General features: G+C 34.2%; 1 pseudogene; it reads right to left on the reverse strand.

Annotated features, from left to right (window-relative positions):
* Positions 1–491, reverse strand: part of LOC111887172 (uncharacterized) — a 55,376-nt pseudogene extending 54,885 nt beyond the window's left edge.
* Positions 492–21,927: the final 21,436 nt, after the last annotated feature.

A 21,927-nucleotide genomic window follows, 5' to 3' on the forward strand; every position in this document is an offset into this window, starting at 1 on the left:
ACACCACATTAGTGTTGTTTCATCCTAGATAATAAGATTTTATAAGCTACTTAGTAGTACAAAATAAGCATATTTATAAGTGAAGTTATTCGTACACAATAGTTTTTAGCCATACACAATAATTTATTCATCATATAGTTGTATAGTACAACATTTTAAAGCACCAATTGTTGTGTATGGAGAAAAATTGTTGTGTAAGGATTAGCTCCCTATTTATAATGATCTCTAAGTATTAAAGTAAAATACAAAGCTCAAAATTGTTTAAGGTTGTTCTACAAAAACATATCTATCTAATCACCCATTAATAATGCAACATAGTTGTACTAGAAAATCCATGATTATGATACATCAGATTGATGGACTTACATTAGAAATTTGAAAGGGGGAAGAACCGTGGCTTCCCTATGCACCCATATCTCAGTAAATATGACCAGTTCTTCAAAGAAGCGATACCCTGGAATTATTGCAACACAATTAGAGCTTGACTCCATGGTAGGTTAGTAAAAGGCATTGAAAGTTTAAAAACCTAAAGGCTTTATGTGTGTTCCATTAAAAGTATTGTCATGGAAATCCAAACCAAAATGCATCATTTCAACCTTACATCTTCTACCAAATATTGAACAAGCCTAAAATGGAAGAAGATACAAAATCCACACATGTGTCTGTTTGTGTGTGTAAAAACCAAAACAACTACTCGGTCGTTACATACTATAGAACAAAAAAAATTATTGTACCTTCGACATGCAAGTAAAAACCAAGTGATATGATTAATAAATAGAAATTATGATTATTGTATCTTTGATATGGAAGTAAAATATATAAAAAAGGTATTACATAACATATGAATCTTACTGATTTACGAGGTTTAGTCGGCGATTGAAGATGATGATTGTAACACTTGGACCTAGGTATTTCCCATTTTAACCCTTGAAGAAAAAATTAAATTTCAAAAGGAGCCCCCACGTACGCTGGGCATACGTTTATGTACACTTAGCGTACATGGGCAGGTAGAAGCAGGAACCTGAGCCACATACGCGGGGCGTACGAGGCGTTCTCTCAGGTGTGTCAGAACTCAAACTGAGGAAACGATAATCTTTCCAAAAGAAAAAAAGAATTGAATTTTTCTAAAAAAAGGTTTTCTTAAGTAAAAAGGGAGAGTGCAATGCGTGCGGTCGGCTGAGCTCAACTAAGTGTTTCCCAAATTACGCATGCTTATGTATTACGATTAGTATGCTTGATATGTGAATGGCATGCTAGAGTAGGGCTAAAACGGGAAATTGAATGATTTGTGTGATGCCTTATAGCCTAGGAAAATTATATGCCATATATTTCTTGGAATCGATGTTGACTCTGTATTTGCTAAGTGTATGCTTTGAAAGTTATATACGATTAGGATTGCATAACCCTAGAATGATGTATTCTATCTCATTTCCCGTTCCTTATTTGGTTGTGGATTTAGGGTAGAAACTTTATTTGACAGTCTATGTGATTCTATTTGTGTATAAGTTGCATGCACAAGGCAACCATTAGTGTTGATTGAGGTTTCCGGTTCTGTGGGGGTTGAGAAATTCTATAGGAGTCTAGTATGTGTGTGATGTGTTGTATGAGTTATGTTTCTAAGTGTAGTATGGCGGATTGGAGGAATCAGGTCTGACCTTGAGGAAGGTACATGTAGGTGTGGAAGGTAGTATTGGGCCCGTACTACTGGAAGCACGAGACTTGTACCCAAGACGATTGCAAACTTAGAAAATCCAAGATTTCCACATGACATCTTGGTGATTTTTGGTGTCGTAGAGGAGACGGTTATGGAGATCATGGAGAAGTAGCTCAGGTCATTTTGAGCCAAGATTTCCACAGGACATCTCGGACTCTGTCACGCCCCGCTAAAGCAGAAACGCAAGATATGACAGCGATAACGGTTTCATTGCAAAAGATAAATATACATCACCATAGCAATATTTAAAACTTTACAACCCATAGCTTAAACAAAACAAAGTACAAGTTTTCCCAAAATAACATTGTTCAAAATATAACTTAATAAAATAACTTCCACACGATGCAGCATGCTCTATGATGATGAATCTTTATATCCACTTACTAATGATTTCCTGAAAAAGCATGTAAAACGAGCGTCAAGTATGAAAATAGTTGGTGAGTTCACAAGTTTATAAAATCAAGATTTGGAATAAGGCTTTTCATAAATACAAGTACATTGCTTTAATGAGAAACAAGTTGATTGCTATTATTGATAACAAGTTTATTGCTATAACGAGAAACGAGTTTGTATGTGTATGAGCAAACAATGAGTCTCAACCAAACCTATGACTGAAGCCCTATCAAGATCTATGCTTATCGTTCCATAGATGAATATGGTATCATGCACTCCAGCAATAGGGCGAGTGAGGAGTTGTCAATTCCTAATAGCACTATCCATAATGACCATTGGCTCAAAGAGTTAACGGTTAGAGATAAGGGAAGGGCCTTAGTACGATAAGTTCTCATGTTCCGTGTTGCATAGACATACATAGAGAGACATAGCAATACAATAGCAATCGTCTTTGATACAAATCAATTTAAATACAACATGTAAATAATAGTTTTTCTGGTTATGCTTTTCCACCCCAAAAACATAAAAACTAAAAATAGAGGAGTGTGTGAATACTCACAATGTTTCGAGTAGGTACAAGTGGTGCCTCGGAATACACCAACGTCTTAATACCGGGATCCTACGACATCAAACACACACTAGTGAGTTTCCATGTCGAAATCTAATGCTAATATACTAAACTCTACATATAGAGAAATGCCAAAATTATGTTCTAATATCGGTTTTATATTAATTGGTTACAATTTTTCTAAAATGATGAAATTCTACAAGTCATGTGATTAAGACAATTTTGGATATTAATTTTCCAGATTTAGTAATATAAATTGTCGGTATTTCAACACATTTAAAGGTGTTTTAAATTCCTAAAAATGTAAAATATTATCAAACAGTTTCCAAAAATTGTCAACCCTTGTATTTTCATTCTAAATACAGTAGAGGTCTTCCAGAAATTTTCCTTTGAATTTTTTATATGGTTAACTATTTTTCCAAATTTCTAAGCCTTCATAACAACATAAATTCATGAAAAATAGCATCCAAAGGATAAAAATTCTCAAACTTTTTATATTACTGTTATTACACATTAATAAGCTAGGAAAAATATAAAAATGGATTTCCAAGCTGTTTAACCCAATTTTATGATTTTTGATCATTTATTCCAATAAAAATTGAAATAAATAGAAAACAGTTTTCAAAATTACCCAAACTTTTTACTTTAATGTTTTTGTACATATAGAAGCTGGGAAAAATATAAAAGATATTTTTCAGTTGGTCGTTCTATTTTTCTTTGTTTTTATCCCCTTAAATAATCATTAATTGAAGAATAAATAATAAACAGTTAAAGTAAACACCAAAAAATTTTATAACATCATTTACAGTGTAAGTGATCTAGGAAAAATACCAAAGGTGGTTTTCAAATTGTATAATTCGGTTTTGGGTATTTAAGTGTATTTACCCTTAGAAAATAGGAGAAAAATATTATACAGAAGAGACAAATCATAAAAATTTTTATGTAACCTCCTAATGTACAACATGATGTTCTGGTAAATGTGCATGAATTGTGGATAATCAGAACTATTTTTCCTATTTTTAGGCCATTGTAATCACCAAATATTGGGAAAAATAGAAAGGCATGATGAAAAATTCTGAAATTATGTTTCTGAGTCTCCAACCTTAGGAAAGAGCTGCGGAAACTGTTAGATACAATTTTTACACTCTATAAAGTGGTTTTGTGGTTTATTGGAGCCCAAACAAAAAGAAAATCAAAAGTCATACTAAACAGAAACATAAATCGATGAAACTTAATGAGAGGTCATTATTCACCATAGGGGTAATCCAAGAATTTATTCAGAATTTATAGACCTCTGAAAGTATTTTATGTGATTTATGCCCTTGTTTTCTTGTAACAATTTTAATAAATCAAGGAAATGATAAAAACTCTTGGAATTTTCCAGATATTCATATTATCTTAATGGGAATCTGGAAAGTTTTTATTTTGAACAGAAAAGAACTTTTAGATATTTTTATAAATAAAATCATTTACATGCACTATTAACAATGTACTTTGATCATCAAGCTCTTTAGCTTGGTGTTCATCACATGCATCACGGTTTGAAGACCATGCATGGACATATGTTTGTCATAGTGATGTTTTTAAAGGAAATACTTGAATGCATAAGGTGTATGAACCTTTAAAACTTGTAAAAATCCGAACTTTAGTGTTTGACATAGGTTTTAGTCCTTGGATTTCACCATTAAACAACATGCACGTTGTTCTTGGGTGAAACCCTACCACCATCATCATCAAACTCGACATTCATGAAAATGTTCATGAATGTTCATAAAGAATGGTGTAGAAGGAAGAGAAGTACAAGAAAACTCTTTAAAACAAGAAAGAAAAGTAAGGGAAGATGAAGGATTTTCATGAATACCTTGAAGAACAACTTTAGAAGATGAAGATTTGAGTGTGGAGAGGTGTTCTTGGCTGCTTATTTTCGTGGGTTTGGAGAGAGGAAGAGAGAGTTTGAGAGTTGTAAGGGTGGAGTGTGTGTGTGTGTGAGAGAGAGAGAGAGAGAGAGAGAATGGGAAGTTGAAGTGTAAGAGAAGGATAAAATGATTAAGATTTTTGGGGAAAAGAGAGCATGGGGGAGAGGGTGGCAGATTTTATGAGTGTAAGAGAGGCCCTCTCTCTCCTAATTCAAATTAAATAAATTTCCCTTCAATTTTTATAAAACTCAAATTTTTATAAAAATGCTTCTTTAAGCAATTCTTGATTTATTTAAAAATCTTGTTTTTAACTAATAAATTATGATTAATGTATGATAATTTAAATTTCTATCTCATTGATTATAATCCATAATTTGATTAATAAAAATTTTATATTAGGAAGTTTATAGCAAATTTTATAAAGTTTTTAAGCTTTAAAGTTTAGAAATTTGGATTTTTGGCTCTTTAGAGTTTTTGGAACATTGTTTGATATTCACCATCATATTGGAATGAAATTAGAATATTTTAATTTATTTTTAGGGTTTTATACCCCTTTTCAATTGTAACAAATGTTTGGAGTTTTATTCTAATTATGGTATTGGCATTTGCTATTGTACCTAAACAACTTACTAGAATCGTAAGAGTCAAGTATATTAGTCCTAGATTTTTGTTGGATCCTAGTTTATGCAAGATTTTGACCTAATTTATACTACTAGGCCATGGCAGGTTGTGCATGAATGGTTTTTATAAAGATGCATGAGTCCGAGAATGACCTGAATTGACAGCTATAACCAAACCGGCCATAAAAAGGACTGCCTCAAGAGGACTCTGATTTGTTTTCATTGTAACCAAACCGACCATAAAAAGGCCGATTGTCCGAGATGGTTTGTGGAGCAGTGGTGGCGCCTACGCTAGCCACCTAGAGGATTACTGATGGCCGCCAGGGCAAGGCGGAGGCTCCTGTGGAGAAGAGTAGGGCGTTTCAGTTGACCATCGATGAGGCCCGTGTAGTGCCAGATGTAGTTACTATTATGTGACTTAATTATATCTGTTGTTGCTTTCTTGTTATGATCATGTTTATTATGATCTTGTATAGGGACCTTTTTGTTCAATGGGTTGTGTGCTCATGTTTTTTTGATTTGGGGGCTACCAGATCCTTTGTATCTATTGCACTCAACATGAAGCTTCGAGACGCTCCGAGGACTTTGGACTCCCCTCTGGAGGTGGAGATCGCAGATGATCATACTGTGAGTGCTGCGAGGGTATTTTGAGGATGTTTTTTGAACATGTTCAGTGAATGGTTTCCTATTGATTTGGTACTGATCCCCTTGAGGGGTTTGAAGGTGATCATTGGGATGGACTGGTTAGGGCCCAATGGGGTCGTGATTGATTGTGAGCGGCAGTTGGTGAGAGTTCAAACCCCAAGCGGGGGAGAACTGGTCATTCCTGGTGAGAGGGCTTCGTATGGACCAGCTATCTATTCATCTGCTAGGGCTAGGAGGTTTCTTCAACAGGGTTGTTCTAGATTTTTGGCTTATGTTTCAGATTCACAGGTTGAGGCCATGACAGAGTTGACCAGGTATCTATTGTACGAGATTTTCCCGATGTTTTTTCCGAGGAGTTGCCGGGAGTACCTCCCGAGAGGCAGGTCAAGCTTCAGATTGATTGATGCCTAGTTCGACTTCAATGTCCAAGGTGCCATCTCATCTAGCGTTGCCTGAGATTTAGGAGTTGTCTACGCAGCTGTAGGAGCTACTAGACAAGGGTTTTATCTGTCCGAGCAATTCCCCGATGGGAGCACCGATCCTATTCATGAAAAAGAAGGACATGTCATACAGGATGTGTATCGATTATCGTGAATTGAACAAGCTGACGGTTAAGAAACGTTACCCACTTCCGAGGATTGACAATCTATTTGATCAACTTCAGGGTGCATCTTAGTTCTCCAAGATTGATCTATGGTCAAGATACCACCATATTAGGATCAGGTATGAGGATATACATAAGACGACCTTGAGAACTCGTTATGGTCATTACGGGTTTGTGGTGATGCCTTTCGGGCTCACCAATGCACCAGCACTGTTCATGGATCTCATGAACCGAGTTTCAGGTTGATGCTGGATGGGTTTATGATTGTTTTCATTGATGATATTCTGGTCTACTCTAAGACCAAGGAGCAACACGAGCAACATTTACGAGAGGTGTTGGAGACCTTGAGGAGGGAGAGGCTTTAGTTTACCCTCAAGATATGGAGGCACTATTTGTACAGGTTCCGATGCACTATTTACATCGATCATAAAAGTTTGAAGTATTTAATGGATCACCCAAACTTGAATATGCGGCAATGGAGGTGGTTGGATATGGTAAAAGACTATGGATGTGAGATTTTGTACCACCCCAGGAAGGCTAATGTGGTGGCCAATGCTTTGATCCGTAAGGCGGTGTGCTCATTGATCCGAGATATTTGTTTGAGGATGACTGTTACTTCACCTTTGATGGATATGATCAAGGAGACTCAGTAGAAGGATTGAAAAATGAAAATTGGAAGACTGAGTGAATTACAGGGCATATATCTTTTTTTGTTAGGGACGGTTGGGGGTTATTGACTCAATGTGGTAAGGTCTTGATTCTGTAATCAGGTTGGGTGAGACAGACGATTTTAGAGGAGGCACATAAATCAAAGTACTCTATCAATCTGGGGCCATGAAGATGTACTGGGAGTTAAGATTATGCTACTGGTGGCCCTATTGCTTGGTTTGTTGAGCAGTGTTTGACTTATAGGGAGGTCAAAGCCGAACATTAGAGACCTTACGACAAGGTTCAGCCATTTCCCATCCCTATGTGGAAGTGGGAGGAGATCATTATAGATTTCATCATCAAATTGCCCAGGACGGTGCAGGGTGTTGAGTCAATCTGGGTTGTTATGGACAGACTGAACAAGAGTACACATTTTATCTCGATTGTCGAGAGTATATCCATTGAGAAGCTAGCTAAGATTTATATCCGGGAGGTGGTGGTTAGGCATGTGGTGCCTGTGTTAGTGGTTTCAGATCGAGATGTCTGTTTCACCTCCCGATGTTGGAGGAAGCTCCACGAGGAGTTGGGAACTCAGCTTCATTTCAGTACAACATACCACCCCCATACTGACGGACAGAGCGAGCAGACTTAACTCGGGCTTGTTTGTTTGATTTTGGAGGGAGTTGGGATACTTAACTTCTATTGGCGAAGTTCTCCTACAACAACAGTTATGATGCTAGTATTGACTGACCACCATTCGAGATCCTATATGGAAGGAGGTGTAGGACCCCGATTTGTTGGGGGGAGGTTGGTCATTGGGTCATGGGGAGCACCAAGGTGGTGCTTAAGACCACTGAGTTCATTCAGCAGGTGTGTGACAGGTTGCGGGTTGCGTAGAGTCACTAGAAGAGTTATGCTAACCGACGTCATTCGGTCCTTGAGTTTTGGGTGGGAGACTTTGTGTTGTTGAAGGTGTTACCTTGGAAAGGTGTCATCCGATTTTAGAAGCGGGGAAAGTTGGATCCCCGATTCATTGGTCCATTTAGGATTACTGCTCGAGTGGGTAGGGTTGCATACCGATTGGATCTTCCTGATGAGGTCAATAAGATCCATAACATTTTCCATGTGTCCCAGTTATTGAAATGTGTAGTCGATGATTCATTGGTGATCTCGTTGGATGATATTCATGTAGATTGAGCGCTTGAGTTATGTGGAGAAGTCAGTCGCGATTGTTGACAAGAAAACTAAAAATCTGAGTAACAACGTGGTGAACCTAGTAAAGGTGCAATGACAGCACCGTAAGGGCTCTGAGTGGACATGGGAGCTGAAGGACGAGATGAAAGAGCACTACATAGATTTATTTGCATCAGCGGACTTTGAGGACGAAGTCTGATTCAAGTAGGGGAGATTTGTAACACTGAGACCTAGGTATTTCCCCTTTTAACCCTTGAAGCAAAAATTAAATTTTGAAAGGAGTCTCAATGTACGTTGGACATACGTTCATGTATGCTTAGCATACATGGGCAGGTGGAAGCGAGAACCTGAGCCACGTACATGGGGCGTATGTGGCCAATGCTAAAACCCTAATTTTAGGGCATGGGCCCTATTTAAGCTCACTTATGAATCTTGGACCCTCACCCTTATCAGCCTCTACTACTTATTAACGTCCTTAAAACCCTAGTTTTCCTTTCAGAGTGATCTTTGAGCTTGAAAGTAACTTTGGTGGCCTTTTTGGTGTGTTTGCAAAAAGAAGAACTTGGTGTGCAAGCACTGGACGTGGTTGAGCTTCAAGATCCTGATCTACATCATATTAGGAAGCTTTTGAAGGTAAAAGGCTCATACCTTGTTGTTTCCTTTGATATCTAGAGTTAGGGTGTTTATGAGTTCTTTTGGGTCCATGGATTCTATTTCATGAGTTTGGGCAACTCCAGAGGCTTGAAATGCTAAATCTTAGTCCTTTTGATATGTTAGAAGCATAAAAATGTTAGCTTGATGGTTGTTATGACACCATGAATAGATTTAGGACCTTAAAGTGAGTCTTGATGGACAAAATTGGATGTTGGACTCCCATAAGGCATGCAAAGGGTTAAAGTTGCCAAATTTATGCCCTAGGACCCCTAAATGATCAAGATCTGGAATTTGGCGTAAGTGATTGCATGGATTAAGTACTTAATAGCTGAAAGTGCTTAACAACTTAGTAAGTTGAGTGTACTAAGATGTACGCCACATGTACTGCTTAGGATTAAGTATGCCAAGCATACTTGTAATTACGTCGTGCGTATGCCCCAGTAGGCCTTTTGAAAATCATTGGAATTTTGTGGCTTTTGGGCCTTAGCTTGGTTTTAGGCCTCTGCCTGTTTAAGGTAAGTGGACCTTGGATTTATGTTGTGGTCCTTAAGTGTTATGAGTTGGGCCTTTTGGGCCTTAGGACTCGTTATTGTGTTATGGGCCAGGATTGATTAAGTCCATTATGGGTAAGGTGTAGGGGGCCTAGCCTTAGGAATTGGATTGGAATTTAGGCCCATAGTCATGATTTTTAAACCATTCCTAATTACGGTAATTTGTGTATGTTTAGTGTGGGATTTTCCGGATCAGTAGCCGAGCAGATAGTATTTACCAGAAGACCGAGGTGAGTCATCTCCCTATATCCATGGGTCAAAGGCACCAATGCTGGCCCATTATTCGGTTATGTAGAATGCTAGCTGTGGTGTGACATATATATATATATATATATATATATATATATATATATATATATATATATATATATGTGTGTGTGTGTGTGTGTGTGTTTATAACCAAGTTGAAATATACCTTAGGGTGGGGCCCAATATAGCATATGGGGTTGAAATATACCCCAGGGCGGGGCCCATTATGGCATGTTCGGGTTGAAGTATACCCCAGGGTGGGGCCCACTATCATACGATTGACTTAAAATATATTGCAGAGCAGGGTCCATACTTGCTTATTGGGTTTGAATATACCTAGAGGTAGGCCCAATTGTATGTTTGGTATGTGGTACTTTAGGAAAACTCACTAAGCTTTTGCCCAGTATATTCACTCCCCACTATTTTCCGTACTTATTGATATTGTCACTCTAATGATTTGATATGATGATTATGTAATGGATTTTCGGAACAAATTTATGATTATAAATCTTAATTAAAATGAAACAAATATCCTGGTATTGGGATGTTACAATGACCGGAGATTTAACAACATTGGGGAGGATAGAGAGATGAAGACAGGTATTGACGTCTTATGAGCTGGTCGTCTTTAATCTAACCGATGTGAGTGGAGTGTGGTGATAACTGGACTGGGAGAATAGTTGCAGATTAAACCTTCAATTCAGTGGCAATTGGATATCCTAGGTTACGACTTTGACGAGAGTGACAACGGATGGCATTTGATGTTGATTGTATGACAATTGAAAAGAGATCAATGTGGTATTTCTAGTTAATCGGTAATGTGAGCGCCGACGATGACTGGTTTGAGAGGGGAGAGTGACGAGAAGAACTGAAGAAGAGAGTTAGGGTGTCGGTGTTATTTTGTAAGAATGAATCACAAAACCCCTAAAAACTAGTAAGGTCTAAGGTAATCAAGTATAAGTATTTTTCCATATTTTTAAATACAAAATGACCAAAATATAAAAACTATATATATATATATATATATATATATATATATATATATATATATATATATATATATATATATATAAAAGAAAAAAGGCAGGTACCCGTTTGTACCGGTTCTGGTTAACCTTGAGTTCCGGCTACCAAGTGTTGGAACCGGAACCAATGGGTATCGGTTTTGTAAAAATGAGAATTGGAACTGGAACCGATTAAGGTGGTTCCTAGACTTTAGGAACCAGAACCAGAACTACCTATGGTAGTTTTAGTTCCAGAACCAGCAGTTCTGAGGCGACTCCGGTTCCGAAAGCATGTACCTGCTTCCGTTGCTCATCCCTAGTTGATCTCTTCGATTGTATTACAACTAGACGGTGGTTCACGAAGATAGAATTAATATTAGGGGTACTGGAAAGTTCGAATAGCAGCATGTTACGAACCAAAGACAACATGTATGACCAGGAATGGATTATTTGAATTGTTGGTCATGCCCTTTGGACTAACCAATGTACCCGTAACATTCTTCACCCTTATCAACAAGATCTTCCACCCGTTCTTGGAAAAATTTGTAGTAGTACACTTGGATGACATTGTAGTTTAATCAGAGATGTTAGAGGAACATGTTGGACACTTGTGTTCAATCTTCCAATCATTAAAAAATAATCAGTTTTACGAGAAAATCAAAAAATGCTCCTTTGCTCAATCGTAAGTAACGTTTATTAGGCATAAGATCACTAACAAGAAGATCTGGATGGAGGAAAATAAGGTGAAAGCCATCGTAGATTTGGAATCACCTAAGAACGTGTCAGGGTTGCGATTTTTACCAGGGTTGGTCAACTACTATTGAAAATTTATATAGAGATACTAAGTTAAAGCTACATTGTTGACCGACCTTCTTAAATAGAACATAAAATGGGAATGGTCGGAAATGTGTCAATCAATGTTCGATGAGCTAAAGAAGACAACCATGGAGGAACCGATTATGAAGTTTCCAGATTATTTGAGGCCCTTCCAAGTACAAACTAACGCTTCCAACTTTGTTATATCTGAATTATTAATACAAGATGACCACCCGATTGCTTATGAAAGTCGGAAACAAAATGATACTGAAAGAGGATATCCGATACATGACAAAGAGATGACAGCCATCATATATTGGCTTCATGTTTGGATACATTACTTGCTGGGAGGCCGATTCGTAATCCAAAAAACAATGTGACCACGAGTTATTTTCAAGATTAGAAGAAACATACTCCCAAACAGGCTCGATGGCAAGATTTTTTGGCCTAATTTGACTATATCATGGAGTATAAGCCAGGAAAAGCCAACATAATTGCAGATACACTAAGTCGTAAGTCGGAGTTAGCAATCCTTGCACGAGTAATATGTGATTTGGTTGATCAAATTAAGAAAGGTTTGAGCCAATATCCTATAAAAAAACTTGATGGAGATGGCTAGGGATGGCAAAACCAGGAAGTTCGGGGTCGAAGATGAACTTCTACTCACAATAAAAAATCATATGTACGTTCCAAAGAAGGATAACCTAAGGTGGGAAGTCTTAAGAAAATTTCATGACTCAAAGTGGGAAGGGAATCTAGGAACACATCGAACCAATGGCATCATAGAAAGAAGTTACTATTGGCCAAGAATGCGAGATGATATTGATGCTTACGTATGAACTTGCCTTATCTGTCAACTAGACAAGGTCGAGAAAGCCAAGCGAGCAGGTTTGTTAGAACCAATTCCGATTGCTTTACGTCCTTGGGAGAGAATTACAATTGATTTCATCTCGGCCGTACACATATCAGAACAATGCAACTTGATAATGGTGATTGTTGATCACTTATCAAACTACATGAATTTAATTGTCGCTCCAAGAAACTGCACCACTGAGGAAGCCGGTCGGTTATTTTTCAAGCATGTAGTAAAGTATTGGGGACTTCCTCAAATTATTATCAGTGATCGAGACCCGTGATTCACAGGAAAGTTCTTGAAGGAGTTATTTAAACTCATGGGGATCAATCTCCACTTCTCAACAAGCTTCCACCCACAAACTAATGGCTAAATGGAAAGGGTGAACCATCCTCTAGAAATTTACTGTAGGCACTTTGTTAGTTCAAGTAAGAAGGATTGGGTGAAGTTACTAGATGTCTCCTAATTTTCGTATAACTTTTAGTGGAGCGAGGCTATAGGATGAAGTCCCTTCCAAATCATAATGGGGCAACAACTATTGACACCCAAGGAGTTGGCCAGAGCTTATAAAGGGACTAGTTCGCTTGCATATAAATTTGCAAAATGGTGGAACAAAGAACTTGATATAGAAATATCATACTTAAAAAAGGCAGCCAAACATTTGAAGAAATGCGCAGATAAGAAGAGGCAGCCACATGAATTCTCAGTAGGCGATGAGGTAATGGTAAAATTCCCATAAAGAATGTTTAAAGCCACCCGAAAGGTGCACAAGGTCTTAACACGAAGAAACGAAGGGCCATATTAGGTGATACAAAAATATAGGACCCGATCATATAAGCTATACTTACCATCACATCTGAAGATCCACCTTGTATTCCATGTATGTCTCCTTTAAGCTTATAATTAAGATAAAGGGAAATCTACTAGGAGTAAGTCACATCAGGCTCCATTCGCAAATGTGATCTGATTTGATAAAGAAGTTGACGAAATTCTAGTCGACCGGGTAATTCGCAAAAGAGGATTACCCAACTAGACCGAGTACTATGTTCTATGGAAGGGACAAAACAATGCAGAATCTAGTTAGGAACGAGAACATGGCTTGTGGAAATTCCGAGACAAGATTAAAGCATGCAAGTCCAAAGCTTGACTAGGAATGTAACACCTGGAAAAAATATAAAGTATACCCGAAATTTTTTTTATATACATATCAAAAGAGGTTACAAAATATTTAGCCCAACATTAGCGAGTAGTTATCAATTTACAACAAAATAAACTTATCAGGATCAAGTTGGGTTACAATTTTTTTGCAAAAGATTATAATATCTATTTATACTAGTTTTAAGTTCCATTATAAGGCTACTCCACCGCTTTATTTCCTTCATATGTATGGACTAGTCCTAAAACACAAATTAACAACAATTAAGCTAATTGCTTACTGAGTAATAACCCATAAATCAGAACTATTTTGATATTTATAAAGTACAACACATACATTATTCACAATAGCTCTTTTACTTTATAATTATCTTTGTCATCTATCATCTCATAACAGTTAAACAATAACGAATTCGATGTCAGCCCGTGACATCCTAACATTATCAAACCTGATGTCATCCAGTGACATCCCAACAATCATGAACTGAATGTCAGCCTGTGACATTTCAACGATAACAATCCTGATGTCAACCCGTGACAATTCAACAACAATAATCTAGATGTCAACTTGTGAAATTTCAACAATAATAATTTCAATGTTAACATGCGAAATTTTAACATAAATCTTCAATATACAAATCATGATATTATTCACAAACTTTTCATTCTAAAGTATTTTATATAGATATTATACCTACAAATCATCAATAGTGTAGGAAAGGGTTAAGATTACTCAAGTTGTTAAGGATTGTGCGGGTGATGTTCCAAAACTTTTACTTCCTTCCTTGATTGCTTCCTCCTCTCGTTTACCTAATCAAACATTCCTCACACTAATCACCAATCAAGTTGTTCATATAACTTAGCTTACATAGATTAATCTTTTACGCACAAAACAACATTTTTTGCAACCAATAATTCATTAGTATAAGTTATCCTTCTAACTCTAACCCTTTTCACATAAAAGGATGTAATCAACTTTGGCTACATATCCTGACGCCTTATTATTCTCGTCACCAGCAGATCGTCACAAATAACTTTAGGTAATCAACTTTGGTCACGCCGTGAGAAATATCCCCACGTCGTGGTTTTTCTGAAAGTAAACTGCCTCCACTGTTTAACTTATGTATTTTAAATCATCGTTCTTTAGCTACGTCGTGACCCAATCTTCGTCACGTCGTGGCTATAGCATAATGAGTTTTTCTTATGTTTTAAAACTTAAAGCTACCTACAAATCATCAACAGTGTAGGAAAGGGTTAAGATTACTCAAGTTGTTAAGGATTGTGCGGGTGATATTCCAAAACTTTTACTTCCTTCCTTAATTGCTTCCTCCTCTCGTTTACCTAATCAAACATTCCTTACACTAATCACCAATCAAGTTGTTCATATAACTTAGCTTACATAGATTAATCTTTTACGCACAAAACATCATTTTTTGCAACCAAGAATTCATTAGTATAAGTTATCCTTCTAACTCTAACCCTTTTCACATAAAAGGATGTAATCAACTTTGGCTACATATCTTGACGCCTTATTATTCTCGTCACCAGCAGATCGTCACAAATAACTTTGGCCACGCCGTGAGAAATATCCCCACGTCGTGGTTTTTCTGAAAGTAAACTGCCTCCACCATTTAACTTACGTATTTTAAATCATTGTTCTTTTGCTATGTCGTGACCCAATCTTCATCACGTCGTGGCTATAGCATAATGAGTTTTTCTTATGTTTTAAAACTTAAAGCTACCATACTCATGCTATCTTTATTCGACACTTCTTGAAAGATCTAGTATGCTCAATAGTCATATTAAAGTGATATTAGTAATTAACGTATGATCCTAAGGGTCACAGTAACAACAACTTGATATAGTTGATTATTTATTCGAAATCGATTTTAATAAATATTCAATAAACTCTTATAATTAATTGGAAATTATTTATTTCATTGAAATAATAATTTTCATAAGCAAGTAACATTATGTATATATATATATATATATATATATATATATATATATATACACACACACACATCATATGGTATGATTTATCTAGTCATGTACAACTTTTTGGAATATAGGACTTTTGTCTTTTAGTAAAAGGTCAAGGTTTATATTTTATAAAAGAGTTTATAAAATTACCGAGTTTGACTACCTTTCTATTTATAAAACAGTGGCTTGTTTCTTTAGAGAACAAGTGATGGACTTTTGCTTATAATAATGAAAAGAATACATGTCTTAAGGCATGAGGGACAATTAGGATATATGGACATAATGTTCTTAAAATGTTAAGGACTTATGTTCCAAGGATTAGCTTTAATCTTTCTTTGGTTTTATGCTCTAGAACCGTAGCATCCTTTCTCCCTCTCATTCTCTCTAGTTTTACAGGAACACTTGAAAGAGAAATTGTTTATTTACTCTCTTGAAGTTCATATTTGGATATGACCTATAAGGTTAATAGTTATAAGAGTTTTACAAGACTAGCATCTTAAATCAAGTTGGCTTCATGTTGGTTTCTCAAAGGCTCCACATTCTCCATCAACTTCCAAACCACCCTTAGAAGATCGTAAGTCTACAAAGGTTGTTAAACACTTTTTCTTCTTTGGTGCTTGTTTTCTTTTCAAACATTGCAAAAAGATCTATGGTTGGTTATAACTAGTTTATAATTGTTCAAAAATACTAAAATATTCCGTTGCTAAAATCTTGTTTTTGAAATTAATTTTTGAATAAAACCCAAAACTTATTTCATCTTGAAATACATAGATTTCCTTACCAAAATTTACTTATACATACACTAGTACCTATAATATATATATATATATATATATATATATATATATATATATATATATATACATATGATCTAATACTAGTTTTTAAAAGAAGACAAGCACAACAAGGATGTCAAGGACTTGGGTGGGGGAGGGTGTCACATACCATATCTAAAATTTTCCGGAGTAGTCGAAAAGCCGATGAAGCATGCTAGATTAACCCGAAAGATCATGGAACGTCCTAGAATTCTCTAGGACATTGAAGACTTAGATAGATCTTTTTTGAAGCATGTAAGCATGTAAATATCTAGATAGAATAATCTAGAATAGTCTTGTACAAAGAAAAATTAAAAGTAGTAGCATTTAGAATCTTCCAATTAAGAGGTGTAATGGCCCTATAAACAGGGGTGTAGTCATTTGTTTCAAAATCATCGAAAAGTTGCCTTGTAAAGAAGTTGAGTCCTATAAAAGGAAATTTTTTTCATACTTGAAGTGTTCCTTGTCATGTCTGTTGATTTCCAAGTTCGTTGGTACGTATAGATCGTCGAGTTAATCTGACTTAGTCGAAGAAACACTATGTGGCAAACGGTAATTGAGTCATCCCGTGAAAGTATGGTTTACATCAATATGTAGTTTTAGTCCAATATTTAAATTTTGACATGGCTCCTCCATATGCTTTCCAACAAGTTGCACAAATAGTCCCTAAGATAGTTACCATTCAGATATGATTTCCAACAGGTTGCACAGATAGTCCCTAAGACAGTTACTCTGAATGGGTCTTCGTGAAATAGCTACAAAATGATATATACATATATATATATATATATATATATATATATATATATATATATATATATATATTTATATATATATATATATATATATATATATATATATATATATATATTGTTATCTGACCATTTAAATACTAAAAAAGTCTTAGAAGAGAGATCAGCCCCATTCAACACCCCTTTTTTCACCTTGTGTTCTTAGCCTCTTAGGATTGTTTTTACGACAACAACTCCAAGGTGTGATTCTTATCGCATCTCATTTTTTTACAGTGACATGCAGTGGTGAATTTAGAATCGAAAATCACATGGTTTTTTTATATAAATAAAATAAAAAAATGAAAAATAAACAAAATAAAAGCGGGCCAGATCAAATGTCTTAAAATATTTAAACATAACTTCAAAATTTATATTAAAGTTCTAACAATTATAGTCATTTTCATTATATTATCTAAATCAAAGGCATCTTGTCGCATGTATGTCTCGAAGTCGGTGTTGCTGATAAGCGACGTTTCACAAAAAAAATATGTTAGTTTTTTTTTTTAATCTTTTGTTTAAGTTTAAATAGACATGGCTATTACCAATTGATTAAGTTTTAAGTGAAATGTGGCATTAGACTATTCTAAACTAGGCGAATGTCCGCGCGTTGCACAGAAACACCTATATAGTTGAAGTCTTTACAATTTTTTTTTAAATATAGCAATAACGTTGTTGTTAAATTTGATATAATAATTCATATACTAAATTGATATAATATATTGATTATTTTGAATTATATGATAATATATACATCTATTATAACTGCATAATCTCAATGGTTTGAATGACTTTTATCTACGAGTTACACATGAATAAAATTAAATATAATATATGGTTTAATGTTATTTATAGTTGTTGTTATTGTTAATTAATTTTTTAAAATTTATTTGATTAATGTTTTAATTTCTATCATTATAATTATTTAATACATCAAACATTGTTTTTTGATTTTATAGGTAACAATATAATCATTTATATAGAGTTATTTTTAACTATTGTTATTGTATGTTATTTTAAGCTACTTTTTTGAAAATTTTTAACGATTATAAAAATATCTTTAGGGAATATTTTAGTTAAATTGATATTATAATTTAGTTTTTGCATTTATCACTACAATTTATCACTTTGAACTATTTACAAAATATTCTATGATTTTTTAAGTGGAACTAAAATTTATATTTAAGTTGACATTGTAATGTTATATTTAAATTAACAATTTAAGTATTTTGTGCAAACTGTTCAAAAGTCGTAGCTTTAAGCTAATAATGGTTTACATTCAATAACATATTAAATCTAATAAATTAAGTATAATATGTTAAAGGAAAAAAACATAATTTTATAAGTAGAAGTAAAGATATTATTTTAAAATTGAAATTTAGTATATTTATGATTACACTTTAGGTTTGATATTTATTTAACCTTATTAACCAACTGATAATCATTATTAGAGAGACACTACAATTAATCACTTTTAACTATTTACAAAATATTCTTTGTATTGTTTAAGTTAAACTAAAATTTATATTTAAGCTGACCATTTAATGTTATATTCAAATTAATAATGTAAATATTTTATACAAATTGTTCCAAAATTGTATCTTTAAAATGATAATGGTTTACGTCCAACAATATATTAAAACTAATAAATTAAGTATAATATGTTAAAAGTGAAAAAAAAACATAACTTTATAAGTAGAAGCAAATATATTATTTTAATATTGAAATTTAGTTTATATATGATTACACTTTAGATTGATATTTATTTAACCTTATTAACCAACTTATAATTATTATTAGAAAAAAATTGAAAAGTAATAGGAGTTTCAAATGAATGTAGTGAAAGAAAAAATGCATGGGAGCTTCAAATGAATGTCGTGAAAAGAAAAATGTTTCATTTATAATATAGTATGATATGATATGATATGATATGATACGATATGATATGATAGGATATGATATGATATGATATGATATGATATGATGTGATGGATTGAGATATAAGATATGACTTCAACAAGTTTGATATATATTTTTTTAGACATAAATAGGTAGGTCCTTGGTAATTTGTAAGGATGGTCTATATTTTTTTTTATATATAATATATAATACATTTTAAAAATTTTGGTGGGTCCTAGGACCCACCTTCACTACACATGCATTCGTCCCCATGACCTCTCCAACGTTGCATATCCAATGTTACAACGCTGACATCTCCATCTCTTGTAGATCCATAGTTCCTCTCATCTGCTGTTATCTCTAACATCAACATTGTAACCCATATCTCTCTCTCTCTCCAACAACCAATGACACACCTTTTCTATCATTTTTGGGGCTAGTTTTTCCGACGACTTTTTCTGATTTGTTGGTGATTTTTTTCGTTGAGTTTACCCGATATGTTTTTCCGGCAACATGTGGGTGATGGGTTAGCGTTTTACAAACATTTTATGGATTTCATTAGAAGTAACAACATCAAGAACGAGACTTGTAACAATTGAAAGCCATGAAAACAAGTCATGTCAAAAGTTTAAAAACAAAACTAAAACTAGATAAAGATTATAAACCACACGACCAAAACTATAATTTACGGTGATTAAAATTTTGAAGGGAGAATTCGGTTTTTATACCAAACAACAAAATGTTATCAATAATTCCTTTATGAGAAAGAGATTGGAGAAAGAAATAGCTTTAAAAAGTTCCTTTTCCTGTTCATTGTATAATACAATTTATTCTTTTCATCTGGTAAGATTATCCTTAAGGGTCCGTTTTTAGGAAAAAAAAATTTGAAAGTGTTAAAAATAATAAAATCAACATACTTTTCGATATAATATTATATGTGTTATTGAGTTTTTTTATAGACCTAGATACTATTATAAATGGTAAAAAAAATTCAAGGCACTTTCTCTCTTTTCTGTTTTTTTTAACATTGTCTTTAATACATTTCTTTTTTCTTTCAAAAAATAATATAAAACTAATTTATGGGTAAACATGTAAATAAGTGTTGGAAAATGTATCTAAGGTCATTAACTATTGTCAATATTTAACAGGGTCCTTTCAGGTTGCCCTCCTGACCCAAATTGAGTAGAATAAATAAAGGAGAAATTGGTTTATTAATTATTATGGTTAATAGTTAATTAGAAACTAACTAGAAATATATTTTGGGGAAATTAATTAATAGTTTAATTAATCAAAGGGTTGAATATTCATTAATCGATAGTTGGTTAATTAGTAATGTTCCAGATGCCTTATGGAATTAGGGTCGGATAAAAATCACTCAATTCCACATGGTAAAAGGAGTGAATTTCGTTGTTAGCCTCCTATCCCACATGAGAGGGAGTACAAAACCTAGGAAGAGATCCAAGATTATAAATAAGGTCATACGGATTTCATTCTTTCTAGCACGTTGGCTTGAAGTTTCGCCAACCCTTCTTCCTCCCCTTCTTAGGGACGATTTCTAACCCTCTTAGGGTTTATGAAATTGACCATTCTCCTAGTTATTTTTTTCCACAATTTGGTGTCATTAGGTGTCATACTATTAAAGAGATTCTGGTTTGGGTCCTTTCATCCAAGAAACTTCATGGAGGATCAAGATCTCAAGCATGGAGACAAAGGGCTACATAAGAGGTATGTTTTTCTTCATTATGTTTTTTGTTTTCTAAGGTAGATGTAATTAGCATGAAACCATAGATCCATATGTTTGATGTACACTTAGGTATATTGTTGTTTCGATTTTTTCACTACCTGCTTAGAGTGTATTTGATGCATAGAAAACCCAACAGTGTATCCGAGCCATTGGTTCATGATTACATTCACCCTAGATCCATGTTTTCTGAAAATACTTGTTTGAAATTGAATGAAAGAAAGAAAATTGAAATTTTTGTAATTAATAAAACTTGTAGTTGTAGCTAACGACGTGAGAGCTAGGAGCTCACGACGTGAGCTTGACAAATTTTAGGGTTTGCTTAATTTTTCTTTTTTCAAATTTGGAGGTTTGTTAAATATGGATAAATGCGAAATTTAAAATGTCTTCAATTTGGAAAATAATAAATATTATTTAATAGATATTTAAATTTGAATATTTATTTATTTATTATTTAAATAGTGAATTTAAATACTTAATATTATTTATAATAGAGATTTATAATTTTGGATATTAACCCCTCGTGAGTTATTAATTCTTACATCGCGTCCTCGAAATTAATTAGAATTAATAAAAGAAAACTAAATTTAAAGATTTTTAAATTTACACTTTAATTATATATATATATATATATATATATATATATATATATATATATATATATTAGAATTGTATTTATTATATGTATAAGAAAGTTACAACATCTGTCCTCGCAAGTTTAAATATTAACATCATTAGCCTTACCATGACTACGCTCATCCATTATGATGCATGGGTTGAAGGAGGTCTCTATGATTCCTAATGAGGTCGGTTTTTAATATGCTTCTCGCTTACCACCCTCACCGCCCTATTGCATTTTGAGAATGGAGTTACCGAAAGGGTTTGATAGTAATAATGGTCAATCTAAAAGTATTCTAGATACAAGAATAAAACAAAATGCTATTTTACTAATAGAATGTGAGTCTCATATTATCCATGAAAATCACACATTCTCTTTATATATTGTTGGTGGAGCTCATGTGGTTAACCGACCCATCAATCTAGAGTATAGTTGAGAATGATATGGAACTCGCAAATCCCAAGCATAACTTGAGCCAGGGACCAAGAAATTTTT

This window comes from Lactuca sativa, chromosome 2 (genome assembly GCF_002870075.4).
Source record: "Lactuca sativa cultivar Salinas chromosome 2, Lsat_Salinas_v11, whole genome shotgun sequence".
NCBI lineage: Eukaryota > Viridiplantae > Streptophyta > Magnoliopsida > Asterales > Asteraceae > Lactuca > Lactuca sativa.